At 42.3% G+C, this 13,657-nt stretch overlaps 1 pseudogene; it reads left to right on the top strand.

Annotated features, from left to right (window-relative positions):
* The window catches only part of LOC111973906 (voltage-dependent N-type calcium channel subunit alpha-1B-like), a 139,981-nt pseudogene that overhangs the window by 67,251 nt on the left and 59,073 nt on the right, over positions 1 to 13,657 (top strand).

Genomic DNA, 13,657 nt, shown 5'->3' with positions numbered 1-13,657 from the left:
ATAACAGTTTGCTGGGTTTTCCGTGCATCGGCAAGTTGGGGGGGGGGGGGGGGAGTGGGGGGGGGGTATATTTGGTCATGGCGCCCGAGTGGCACAGCGGTCTTAGGCACTGCATCTCAGTGCAAGAGGCTTTACTACAGTCCCTTGTTCGAATACAGTCTATATCACATCTGACCGCGTTTGGGAGTGCCATAGGGCGTGCACAATTGGCCCAGCGTCATCCGGGTTTGGCCGTCATTGAAAATAAAATTTGTTCTCACCTGACTTGCCTAGTTAATAAAGGTTACATTTAAAAAACAACTGGTGGCAACTCAGCGCAATCAATAGGAGGTAAACAGTGGCTGGTGCTGAAAATTAGCTAACTTGTTATGCAAGTGTTGCACACCAACAGATGGAGAAATCCTACACCAGTCGAGCAATTCATTTCAACAATAATCTTCATTTTAACTTGCAATGTATTCAATGGATATAAGAACAGCGATTATTCACCTCAAACTGGACAAAGATTTTTTCTTTCTCCACTATAAATAACAAACATTCTCCGGAACGCACCTGAAGCCATTCTGAAGCGACAGCATTTCTTCCCCACTCAGCTGAAGACTTTATTGCGGTCATACACACTGCCCTACCCCAAACACATCTACTCTCCTATCCCCTCTTAACTCTAAGCAATAAACAGTGGAAACCAATAAACAAGCGATGTGTTAACCCTCCACCATAGAAAAAAGGTCAAATGTAGAAGGAAGGGAAAGAAAGCAGAGTGGTTGAAATAAAAGAACTGAAAGAAGAGCATAATGCCACATTGATAGCACAGAGACACCTGAAGCCATTTGGTGGAACAGCAAGTGAGAATTAGATTTTTTCTGAAAGTAATAAATTCATGTCCCGATAGCCTGTGTGTGTGAGAGAGAGAGAAAGAGAGAGAGATAATTACCGTGGACTCTGCGTCAACAGCAATCTCGTAAACATCCTCTACAGCAGGGTGCAAAGTCAAATGGACGGAGGGCCAAATAAAAATTTAGCTACAAGCCGAGGCCGGACTGTTCGAATGTTCATTTGAAATTTTTTTAAATGACGCATATAGTCTAGTGAACCTAATTGAACCTACTGAAACCTAACAAATATATTCCAATATGATCAGATAAATAAAGCAATATTTCTTATGGCTCGTCAGTAATCTTTAATTTCAACAGACACAAAAGAACAATTTCTTTATATAAAAATCCCCATAACATGAACATTAAATGAAAGAAACCGGTATTCAAGGCACCATCAGTAGCCTATATTTTCTATTTTAGCAAAAGTGGGCTAAATTTACTTCAAAGAAAAAAACAATAATAGCAATTTTCTATCATCCACTCAACTGAAATATTTTTAAAATTAAATGGATTGAAATACAATAAAATAAAGTGCAAAAATCTATTAATCAAAAACAACACTTTGTTTAAGGAGAAGTAACATGCAGTGAAAACAAATATTAAACTTTAACTTTTAAACTTGAACTGAGTAAAAAACTCTAAATATTGTGATTGCACAGTAATGTTCACTTGTTTGAGGTTGAGGGTGATACTTGGTGGTGTCCCATCTTTTCCACAAGTTCATCAATGTTCGGGTAAGGCTCTGAGCTGAGGAATCCTCAGAATTGAGTGGAGGTGTTCAGCAGTAAGTCGACTTCTGTGTGATGTTTTGTTCAGGTTCATCAAAGAAAACAGTTGTTCACACAGGTATGTGCTGCCAAACATAGACAACGTTTGAGCAGCCTGGATGCGCAGCTGGGGCATTGTGTCGGGAGGAAACGGGCGAACTCCGCAGCACCCACTGCCGCATATTTTGCCCTCAGTGCATCATTGCATTGGAGGTCAATCAACTCCATTTGGAGGTTTGGTGGTGAGCTTTCCACGTCAACAGCAAATGGGTTACGAGCAGTTCCAACCTGCTTTTTTGTGCTTCAAAGTCAGCAAATCGGCGTCGAAAGTCACGGCAAGCATACCTATTTTAATCAGCCAACTGTGCGCTCGGGAACGCACTGGTAGAGAGCTTCTCTTTCATGGTCTGGCAGCTGGAAAGTGGCTCAAATTTTCTTTCCGCATCTGCGTCTCCCACAGAGTCAGTTTGGTTTTAAATGCCTTCACTGTACTGTACATATCAGAGATGACATGATCCCGACCCTGCAGCTGCAAGTTCATTGCATTCAGATGACTCGTAATGTCACACACAGAAAAGCCATTTCAACACAGAAACATTCGTCTCGGAGTTGTGTTGTGTCTTTCCCTTTGCTGTCCAAGAACAGACAAATCCCTTTCACGAAGCTCGAAACATCTTTTGAAGCACCTTTCCCTGGCTTAGCCATGCACCTCTGTGGTGATAAGGCAAATCACCATGCTCCGTTTCTAACTCCGTCAGAAATTGCCTTGAACTGGCGGTGATTCAAACCTTTGGCTCTGATAAAGTTAACTGTGCGCGTGATGATGCCATTACATGCTCCATTTTCAAGCTTTACCGCACAACGCTTCCTGGTGTATGATACAATGATAAGCTGTCAGCTCACCTGTCGCGTTTTCCTCTTGCATCTTTTCCCGTATTTCGCCACCAGTCCGCTCCTGTGTCCACACATCGCAGGTGCTCCGTCGGTTGTCAAACCCACGAGTTTTTCCCAGGCAGCTCCATCTCATTACACATCTTGACACCTCTTCATACAAATCATGCCCCCGTAGTTGTGCCATGCATAGCAGTAAAGCCAAAAACTCCTCTGTCACGCTTAGGCTGGAGTCCACTCCGCGGATGAAAATTGACAACTGGGCAATGTCAGAAATGTCGGTGCTCTCATCCACAGCCAAGGAATATGCAATGAAATCTTTTCCCTTTTTCACAAGCTGCTCTTTTAGATTGATGGACAACTGGTTCTACTCTCTCGGCATGGTGTTTCTGCTCAGACTCACATTTAAAAAGAGTTGCCTTTTTTTCTGGGCAAACTTCGTCACAAACTTTAATCATGCAGTTTTTGATGAAAATCCCCCTCCGTAAATGCGGGCTGATTTAGCGATCTCTTCTGCCAAAATAAAAATGGCCTTGACAGCAGCCTGGCCTTGTGATTTGGCTTTTTTGAACAGAGCCTGTCGAGATTTGAGGCCTCCGTTTTAATTCCTCTGCCTTTTGTAGCCTTTGTTCCATGTCCATATTCTTGTTTTTGTCCGCGTGTTTCGTTTCATAATGTCGTCTCAGATTATACTCTTTCAGTACCGCCACACTTTCTCCACACAGAAGACCACACAGGTTTTTCCAGCTACCTCCGTGAACATATACTCCGACTCCCACCTTGTTTTGAAACCCCCGGTTCTCAGTGTCCACCTTCCGTTTTGCCATTTTTGATGGGTATCTGAAAGTTAATTTTACTGTGATGCTGACACTGGCCTGTGGCACATAAATATTGAAATGAAGCAGCCTACTGCTCGGTGCGTCACCGTTGCATTGTGGGAAATGTAGTATTGGTGCGTGTAAAAGATCTGCGGGCTGCCGGCTTGCTGCGGTCTGCGGGCCGGTTCTAATAATAAATCAAGATCATCCCAGGGGCCGTAAAAAACCTTCTCGCGGGCCGGATGTGGCCCGCGGGCCTTGACTCTGACATATGTGCTCTACAGTATCATGAACAACAGATTACAACATTTCCTCAGTAAAAACAATATCCCGAGAAAAAGTATTCTCAATGCTTTGTTGATTTCAAAAAAGCTTTTGACTCAATTTGGCATTAGGGTCTGCTATACAAATGGATGGAAATTGGTGTTGGGGGAAAAACACATTACATTATAAAATCAATGTACACAAACAACAAGTGTGCAGTTAAAATTGGCAATAAACACACATATTTCCTTCCTCAGGGCTGTGGGATGAGACAGGGATGCAGTTTGAGCCCCACCCTCTTCAACATACTGTATATATCAATTAATTGGCGAGGGCACTAGAACAGTTTGCAGCACCCGGCCTCACCCTACTGGATTCGGAAATCAAATGCCTACTGTTTGCAGATGATCTGGTGCTTCTGTCCCCAACCAAGGATGGTCTACATTAGCACCTAGACCTTCTGCACAGATTCTGTCAGACTTGGGCCCTGACAGTGAATCTCAGTAAGACAGAAATAATGGTATTCCAAAGCAGGTCCAGTAGCCAGGACAACAAAAACAAAATCTATCTAGACACCACTGCCCTAGAGCACAAAGAACTATACCTACCGCGCCGTAAGTATTAACACCACAGGTACAGTTGAAGTCGGAAGTTTACATACACTTAGGTTGGAGTCATTAAAACAAATTTTTCAACCACTCCACAAATTTCTTGTTAACAAACTATAGTTTTGGCAAGTCGGTTAGGACATCTACTTTGTGCATGACACAAGTAATTTTTCCAACAAATGTTTACAGACAGATAATTTCACTTATCATTCACTGTATCATAATTCCAGTGGGTCCGAAGTTTACATAAACTAAGTTGACTGTGCCTTTAAACAGCTTGGAAAATTCCAGAAAATGATGTCATGGCTTTAGAAGCTTCTGATAGGCTAATTGACATCATTTGAGTCAATTGGAGGTGTACCTGTGAATGCATTTCAAGGCCTACCTTCAAACTCTGTGCCTCTTGGCTTGACATCATGGGAAAATCAAAAGAAATCAGCCAAGACCAAGAAAAGAAGGAAGAAGCCACTGCTCCAAAACCGCCATAAAAAAAGCCAGACTACTGCACATGGGGACAAAGATCGTACTTTTTGTAGAAATGTCCTCTGGTCTGATGCAACAAAAATAGAACTGTTTGGCCATAATGACCATTGTTATGTTTGGAGGAAAAAGGGGGATGCTTGCAAGCCGAAGAACACCATCCCAACCGTAAAGCACGGGGGGCGGGATCTTGTTGGGTGGGTGCTTTGCTGCAGGAGGGACTGGTGGACTTCACAAAATAGATGGCAAAGTGGTGATCCTAACTGACCTAAGACGGGGAATTTTTACTAGGATTAAATGTCAGGAATTGTGAAAAACTGAGTTTAAATGTATTTGGCTAAGGTGTATGTTAACTTCCGACTTCAACTGTAACTTCCACAAGGCTGTGAACAATCTAAGAGACAAGGCAATAAGGGTCTTCTACGCAATCAAAAGAAACATTCAACTCGACATCCCAATTAGGATCTGGCTAAAAATACTTTTATGGTTGTGGGGTCTGGGGTCCACTCACCAACCAAGAATTCAAAAAATGGGACAAACACCCATTGAGACACTTCATGCAGAATTCTGCAAATGTATACTGTGTGTACAGTGCAAAACCCCAAACAATGCATGCAGAGCAGAATTAGGACTATGCCCTCTAGTAATCAAAATCCAGAAATAGAGCCACCTAAACCACCTAAAAGGAAGGAATGCCCACACATTCCACCACAAGGCCCTCACCTACAGAAAGATGAACCTAGAGAAGAGTCCCCTCAGCCAGCTGGTTTACAATTAGACCCAACCAAATGATGAGAAAGCAAAAAGATAACTATTTGTATCACTGGAAAGATTAAACCAGAAAACAGAGCAAATTGGAATGCTATCTGGCCCTAAACAGAGAGTACACAGTGGCAAATCCTTGACTATGTACAGACTCCGTGAGCATAGCCTTGCTATTAAGACAGGCCGCCATAGAAAGACAGGCTATGTGCCCACTGCCCACAAAATGAGGTGGAAACTGAGCTGCACTTCCTAACCTCTCCAAATGTACGACCACATTAGAGATACTTATTTCCCACAGATCAAACAGACCCACAAATAATTTGAAAACAAATCAAACATTGATAAACACCTGTATCTGTTAGGCGAAGTACTGCAGTGTGCAGTCACAGCCCGTTGCCATGAGAAAAGGGCAACCAGTTGAGAACAAACAACATTGTAAATACCACCAATATTTATCTGTTTATTTATCTTCCCCTACTTCCCCTTCTATTCCTACGACAACTATTTGCACATGTACATAGCTGATAATATAACACTTGAAATGTCTATCTTTTTAAACCTTTTTGAGTGCAATATCTACTGTTAAATTCAAATGTTTTTTTATTTATGTTGTTTTGTGTCTTCTCACTTTTGTTTATTTCACTTGCTTTGGCAATGCAAACGCGTTTCCCATGCCAATAAAGCGCCTTTGCGGCGTGCTGAGGAGCGACTGACTCCCCCGCCTGAGGGGCTGCTGTGGAACTGCAGCAGGCAGGGCTGGGATTCCTGGCTAACACCACCCCCTCAGAGCCCTCCCAAACACAAACACAAACAAACACACCCACACACAAACACACACAGCCACTGCAATGCAGGAAGGAGCTTTCCTCAGACCTGCAAGGGAGAGACACCAATCACTGCTGGGCTCTCATCGAGTGAGCTGTGAAACTGGACTGTTCAGGGAGGGGATCCCTCATTTCTCTCCATCTGCCTCTCTCTCTCTGTCTTTCTCTCTGTCGGATTATTTTTCTCTCTCTCGGTCTCTTTCTCTCTCTCCCTGCCTCTCTCTCTCTCTTTCGCTCTCTCTTTTTCTGTATCTCTCTCTCTCCTCTCTCCCTTCCTCTCTCTCTCCCTCCCTCCCATCCGTCACTCCCTCTCTCGTTAACAGGTCTTAAACAGCTAGTACCACACACACATGGAAGATGTGGGTGGAAGGAGGAAGATAAATAAAAGCCTCAGTCTCAACGACTCAATCCAGACTGTTGTGTTTGTGACTTCACAGTGCAGTTAAAGGATTGGTTCACTGTTATAGAATGAAATCTCTATTGTTTATATAATTGGCATGCTATAGAAGGGTCCAGACACGTTTTTAGGGATTTCACTTGGTTTTGGGAAACTCACCCGCTGTAGACTTCCTCATTGCTCGTTCTGCGCTATGGGGGCACCGGAGAAACCTGAACAAAGGCTCCACAAACACCCAAATACGTCCTTTTAGAAACGGCAAAGTTCTCAGTATAGTGATGCAGGTCTTTAGATGTTGTACACATGAAATTGTATAATTCTGAACTTTATCCGCAATGTTATATTTCATTTTGTGTGACTCAAGCGTTTTCCCCTATCAGCTGTGCTGCGCAGGCTACATGAAGAAGCAGCACAGCTGGTAAGTTTCTCAAAACCAAATGAAATCGCCCCAAAATCTGACCCTTCTATAACATGCCATTACAAATATACAGATTAGGTTAAAAAAAATGGTGAACCACTTGTTTAATGAGTGAGACCTCCCCCTCTTTGTCTTGGTAATCCATTCCAACATTTGCCCAATCAGCAGTAGGCCTATCTATTTCCAGGTTACTCATGGGTAAGAAGAATGGAAATGGGCCTCTTTAATTGGCTAGATAACAGATGGTGGTTTATGTGGTTACAAAAATCATCACAACTGGGTTGCATGTTGTTCCAAGATAGTGTCAGAAATATGACTGCTTCATGGTGTAACTATAGAGATCTGATGTTTGCACACACCACTGACTGTATTGCCAATATATACTTAAAACATTTTTTTTTATAGCAAATTCATTCTTTTTAAAGCTTATTTTGTGTCTGAAGTTTTCATTCTTAATGTAGAGGAAGGAAAGACTTGTAATACTCTCCAAAAAGCTTCACCCACAGCCAAGTCCACAGCTGGGAGGCAGACTGCTGTCAGCAGATGAGTGTTCCAGGCTCTGACATGTAGCTAAAACGGTGTGTGTGCTCCCGTGCTTGTCCGGTAAGTATGTGTGTGTGTGTGCCTGCAGGGAGTTTGCCAAGGAGCGTGAGCGTGTGGAGAAGAGGCAGGAGTTTCTGAAGCTTCGCAGGCAGCAGCAGATCGAGAGGGAGCTGACTGGATACCTGGAGTGGATATGCAAGGCAGGTCAGACTGCCCTCTATTCCCTCTCCTTTTTATTTTTAAGACCTAATACCCCTTTACTTTAATACTTAAAGTTTACTTCAATATTGCTCAAGTTTTTGCTAAAGTTTTAGTTACAGGCAAACATGATTTGATACTATATGCAGTAATCTGCCACACATTCTCTTTTATACATACATATATATATATATATATATATATATATATATATATATATATATATATATATATATATATTACATTGTGCTGACATAGCATTAGTCTTAGGGCTTTATGATATGCAATATTAAGTATGCTGATGGTTTGGAGTGTGTGTGTGTGTGTGTGTGTGGTGTGTGTGTGTGTGTGTGTGTGTGGTGTGTGGTGTGTGTGTGTTGTGTGTGTGTGTGTGGTGTGTGTGTGTGTGTGTGTTGTGTGTGTGTGTGTGTGTGTGTGTGTGTGTGTGCGCGTGCGTGCGCATTGGTGGAAAAAGTATACAATTGTCATACTTAAGTAAAAATATAGTTACTCAAGTAAAAGTGAAAGTCACCCAGTAAAATACTACTTGAGTAAAAGTCTAAAAGTATTTGGTTCTAAATATACCGTACTTAAGTATCATAAGTAAATGTAATTGCAAAAATATACTTCAGTATCAAGAGTAAAAGTATAAACCATTTCAAATTCCTTATATTAAGCAAAAAAAATGAAAATGTACGGATAGCCAGGAGCACACTCCAACACTCAGAGATTATTTACAAATGATGCATTTGTGTTTAGTGAGTCCGCCAGATCAGAGGCTGTAGGGATGACCACGTGTTCTCTTGAAGTGTGTAATTTGGACTATTTTTCTGTCCTGCTAAGCATTCAAAATGTAATAAGTCATTTTGGGTGGCAGGGAAAATGTATTGAGTAAAAAGTACAATATTTTCTTAAGGAGTGTAGTGAAGTAAAGGTTGTCAAAAATATAAATAGTAAAGTAAAGTACAGATAACCCCAAAAAACGACTTGTAGTACTTTAAAGTATTTTTACTTAAGGACTTTACACCACTGTGTGTGTATATGTGTTCATTATATGGTGTGTGGCTGACACCTGTGTATTTGTTTCAGAGGAAGTGATGCTGGCGGAGGAGGACAAGCACGCTGAAGAGAAGTCCCCTCTGGATGGAGCGTGGTACAAAAGGAAACATAACAACCCAGGTCAGGAGTATACCAGGGCCCTGAGTTGGTCAAGTCAGACCACCTGATCTGATCAGTGAAAACTCAGTGCCTTGGTTATGAGCTTTATCTGAGTGTCGTCTCCCTGTGTTTGCCCAGGACTGCTTACCCAGTCTCCTCTCTGGCTGTGGCTGTAGATGTGTGAGGCTTTGGGCTGATGCCACCCACCCTCTCTGTGCTAAACATTGTGCTGTTGCTGTTATCAAGGCCTTGTTAGCACAACACAGAAATAATCAAAGCCCAAGTGTGAACCCACAGTAATTATGGGTGTTGGGGCCACATGTAAATTGTATTACAATGGGAGAGAAGTGCACAGGGCCACAGTTCAGAGAGAGCCTGGCTGGGAGAGTGTGTTTGAGGCAACTGTGTTGCCAGTCGAGTTTGAATGGTCTGTTGAGCTAACAACACCTGAGAGGCCTCCCCTGAGATGCTTGTAGTAACAGTGTTTCACAAGCTATCATAAATGTGAAGGGCTCAAGTTGTGTGCTGCTTTTTCAAAAGGAAGTACATTGCCTGATGGAAGTCCTGTATTAATTCCCTGAGAGCTGATGTCATATCCATCAAACACACATACTGTGTATACATTATCTCCCTCGAACAAACTACACTAAGATATTTTTCACAAAGAAATCTGGTGTGGTACTAACCCTAAAGTATTGTTCTAATGTGTGTTCAGTGTTGAAAAGAGCAAAGAAGAGCAAGAATGACCTGATCAATGCTGAGGAGGGCGAGGACCACTTCACTGACATCTCATCTGTTGGTAAGGCCAACGCCCGTGACTCGGACCTCTTGATCAACGTGTCAGCTTTCACACTGCTCACTGCTGTATTCTGTTCTACCCAATGATTTCTATACACTAGATGACTGATGCAGGGCACTGTTTTGAAGCCACCGCGCCGGCCATCTTGGCACCCCCACCATTGTAAAACTATTTTGGAAGCTCTAGAAATGCATGTATTAATGGAGAGCTTGGGACAATAAGGTTGTACCTGCAAAAAAGATGATTCTGAGATAATTTGCTTTAAAGTTCCGAAATGTAATTGGTCTGAATGGTGTCATCAATTTTTATCTTGTATTCGTTTGAACTTAGCAACATGAATTGGGGATATTTAGAGTACTACATACAGAGGACATGGAAAGAACAAGGCTCAGTCAATAACTACATTTGACTAAAATGCAGCTAGAACCTTATGGTCCCAAGCTCTCATAATGTCTACATTTGTTTTTCGACACATTTATTCTATTAAAGACACCTTAATAAATTATTTAAATGTATATTATATATTGGTTCTACCTCTACTAGCTGTCTGATGTCACCAAATTCTGTCTCAACTGCAGGCCTGGAACAATCTTTCTCTTAGACTGTGCTTCAATTTAATGATGTTGCATATTGAATCATTTTGTTTGTCTTTTAATTAGATTGTGGTGGTATTGGGCCTATTTCCTACATGTGTATCAATTTGGGTTAAATACTAGCCTTTATTGTAACGATCGTCTAATTCCTCCTCCTCGGATGAGGAAGAGGAGTAAGGGTCGGACCAAAATGCAGCGGTGAAGGTAGACATAATGATTTATTAACAGAACCGAAAAAACACGAAGAACACTTGAGAAATTACAAAACAACGTAGACAGACCTGAACTTGAGCACTTACATAGACAAGAAGAACGCACGAACAGGAACAGACTACATAAACGAACGACAAAACGAAACAGTCCCGTGTGGTAAACATACAGACACAGGAGACAACCACCCACAACAAACAATGTGAAACAACCTACCTTAATATGGTTCTCAATCAGAGGAAACGTAAAACACCTGCCTCTAATTGAGAACCATATCAGGCAACCCATTAACCAACATAGAAACACATAACATAGAATGCCCACCCCAACTCACGCCCTGACCAACTAAACACATACAAAAATAAGAGAAAACAGGTCAGGAACGTGACATTTATAATGCAATAAGTAACTCAAATTGCTATACTTCCCAGTATGTGACATAAAGAATTCCTGGTTGTATCTATTCTGTTAGACAACTGCCCTTTAAGAATGACTAATGACAGAAGCATTGCAATAGCCTCTTATTAAAAAAATGATAAAGTAATAATAAAATAATCTCCAACTGTTCCCTGCTTTTTTTCAGATAGCTAACTATCTGTTTGAACTCCTCAGTCCCCCTTGCATAAGTGATTATTAATACTCCTCAATTAGATCTGCATCACTGTACAGTAATTAAAGGGGAGTAGGTGGTTTGGCTCAGTATTAGAATCCCATATAAAAAATATATGACAGGGAGAAGGAGAGGGAGATGGAGGGAGAAAGGGAAAAAGAGAGAGGGGAAAAAGGCAAGCCTGACTTGGTGCTCAGTTTATGAGGCTCCACACCCGAGTTACATTTGGAGATGAATATAGCCCAGGAAATGATGATTCTCCCTCTCCTCCTGGGCCACTAACGAGATGCTAATAGAACCATTTTTCACTTTTCTTTTTTTGGTCCAGCCTCAAATTTTTGTTTAATTTAAGTTACAGATGGTTTATTATGGTCCAGGGGCTGGGAGGTGGAGGCAGGCAGGGGAGAAAGGAGGAGGGCAGTGCACACAGTTCTCTATGGATGAACTAGCCAGGACACTGAGAAGATACTGAACAATATGATGCAGCATTATTAAAGAGAAATGTAAAGGCAAATCTGCTAACTGTCATATTACAAATGCCCTCTACTTCACATACAGGTTGCTGTGTGTGACATGCTATGCTGTGGTTTGATTGAGCCATAGTGCACATTTTGGGTTTTATTAGCTGTGATTTTGAATCGTTCCTCTCATTGAGTCTGATGACGTTTCGAGGCGGTCCCCACCAAGTGAAAACGTTCAGGTCATGAAGTTACATCAAAATGATTTCATTGAGTTCTACAGAATTGATGACTGTGTGACTTTATCTCCAGTTTGTGTGCTGTTCCCGCCACTGTTCCTCCAGGGTCTCCGTTCGCCCGGGCCAGCCTGAAGAGCAGCAAGAACGGCAGTGCCTCCTACTTCCGGAGGAAAGAGAAGCGGCTCCGCTTCACCATCAGACACCTGGTCAAGGCTCAGAGCTTCTACTGGACAGTGCTGTGTCTGGTGGGCCTCAACACACTGTGTGTGGCCATCGTCCATTACGACCAGCCTGAGTGGCTCACATATGCACTGTGTAAGTCCTGCCCAACGTCCGACCTGCGTGGGAGGGAATACTGTTCCATTTGTTTTCCTACCATCACCAACAGGACGTATCGTTCTATTTATTTGCTGTTTGTACAATGAAACCATCTACACTGTGTTAGTTGTATTGAAACAGGGCCTTCACGTCAGACATCAGGGCGGTCATATTTGACTCAGTGAATTGATCTGTGTGTTATTCCATCTCCCTTGCAGATTTGGCAGAGTTTGTATTCCTGGGCTTGTTTCTGACTGAGATGTCCATGAAAATGTATGGACTAGGACCCATGAGCTACTTCCATTCGTCTTTCAACTGTTTTGATTTCGGAGTAAGTGAGACTGCGATCCAATCAAACCTGCACTTCTGAAATGTTTAATAGTAGAGAATGACATTGCATTGCATTACATTAGAGAGAACGCACATTTTGTTGTAATTCAATGTACTCTCCTCCCAGGTGATTATAGGCAGTATTTTTGAGGTGATCTGGGCAGTTGTGAAACCTGGGGCCTCCTTCGGCATCAGCGTCCTGAGAGCTCTCCGTCTGCTCAGGATTTTCAAAGTCACTAAGTGAGCGATCCGTTATACCCTGATCCAAAACACGACATGATCACCTGTACATGACTCAATGATATACCACTATCACCTCCTCATTCCTCCTCTTCATCCCCCTGCTGTAGGTATTGGAACTCTCTGAGGAACCTGGTGGTCTCTCTACTCAACTCCATGAAGTCCATCATCAGCCTGCTGTTCCTCCTCTTCCTCTTCATCGTGGTGTTCGCCCTACTGGGCATGCAGCTCTTTGGGGGACTGTGAGTCCACCCTTATTGCCTCTCACAGTAACAGTAACAGTTCCTGTCCAGTACACACACTGTACTGTATTATTCATGGGTCCATACTACTAGAGCAACAACGTACTGTAGTAAAAACAATGTACATCTATATTATATCACAAGCTAAATGGTAATGCTAACAACAATGGAACTGACTAATGTTGAGTGATACTGGTGATACATGGTGATACTCAACATTAGCCAGTTCCATTGTTGTTAGCATTACCATTTAGCCTGTGATATAATATAGATGTACGTTGTTTTTACTACAGTACGTTGTTGCTCTAGTAGTATGAAGAGGAGAGAGTAACAGTATGGAAAGGAGAGGTTTTCATACCTCCACTCTTTGAATTATTGAGCCCACTTAGAAACAGAGTAGATGCTCTCTGTGTTGTTCAACGGAGCAGGTGGCCTCTGTGTTGTTCAACGGAGTAGATGGTCTCTGTGTAGTTCAATGGAGTAGAAGGTTTCTGTGTAGTTCAATGGACCAGATGGTCTCTGTGTTGCTCAACAGAGTAGAAGGTCTCTGTGTTGCTCAACAGAGTAGAAGGTCTCTGTGTTGCTCAACAGAGTAGAAGGTCTCTGTGT

Source organism: Salvelinus sp. IW2-2015, linkage group LG15, assembly GCF_002910315.2.
Source record: "Salvelinus sp. IW2-2015 linkage group LG15, ASM291031v2, whole genome shotgun sequence".
Taxonomy (NCBI): Eukaryota; Metazoa; Chordata; class Actinopteri; order Salmoniformes; family Salmonidae; genus Salvelinus; species Salvelinus sp. IW2-2015.
The sequence above is the reverse complement of the archived record's forward strand: the minus strand, read 5'-3'. Positions and strand labels throughout refer to the sequence as shown.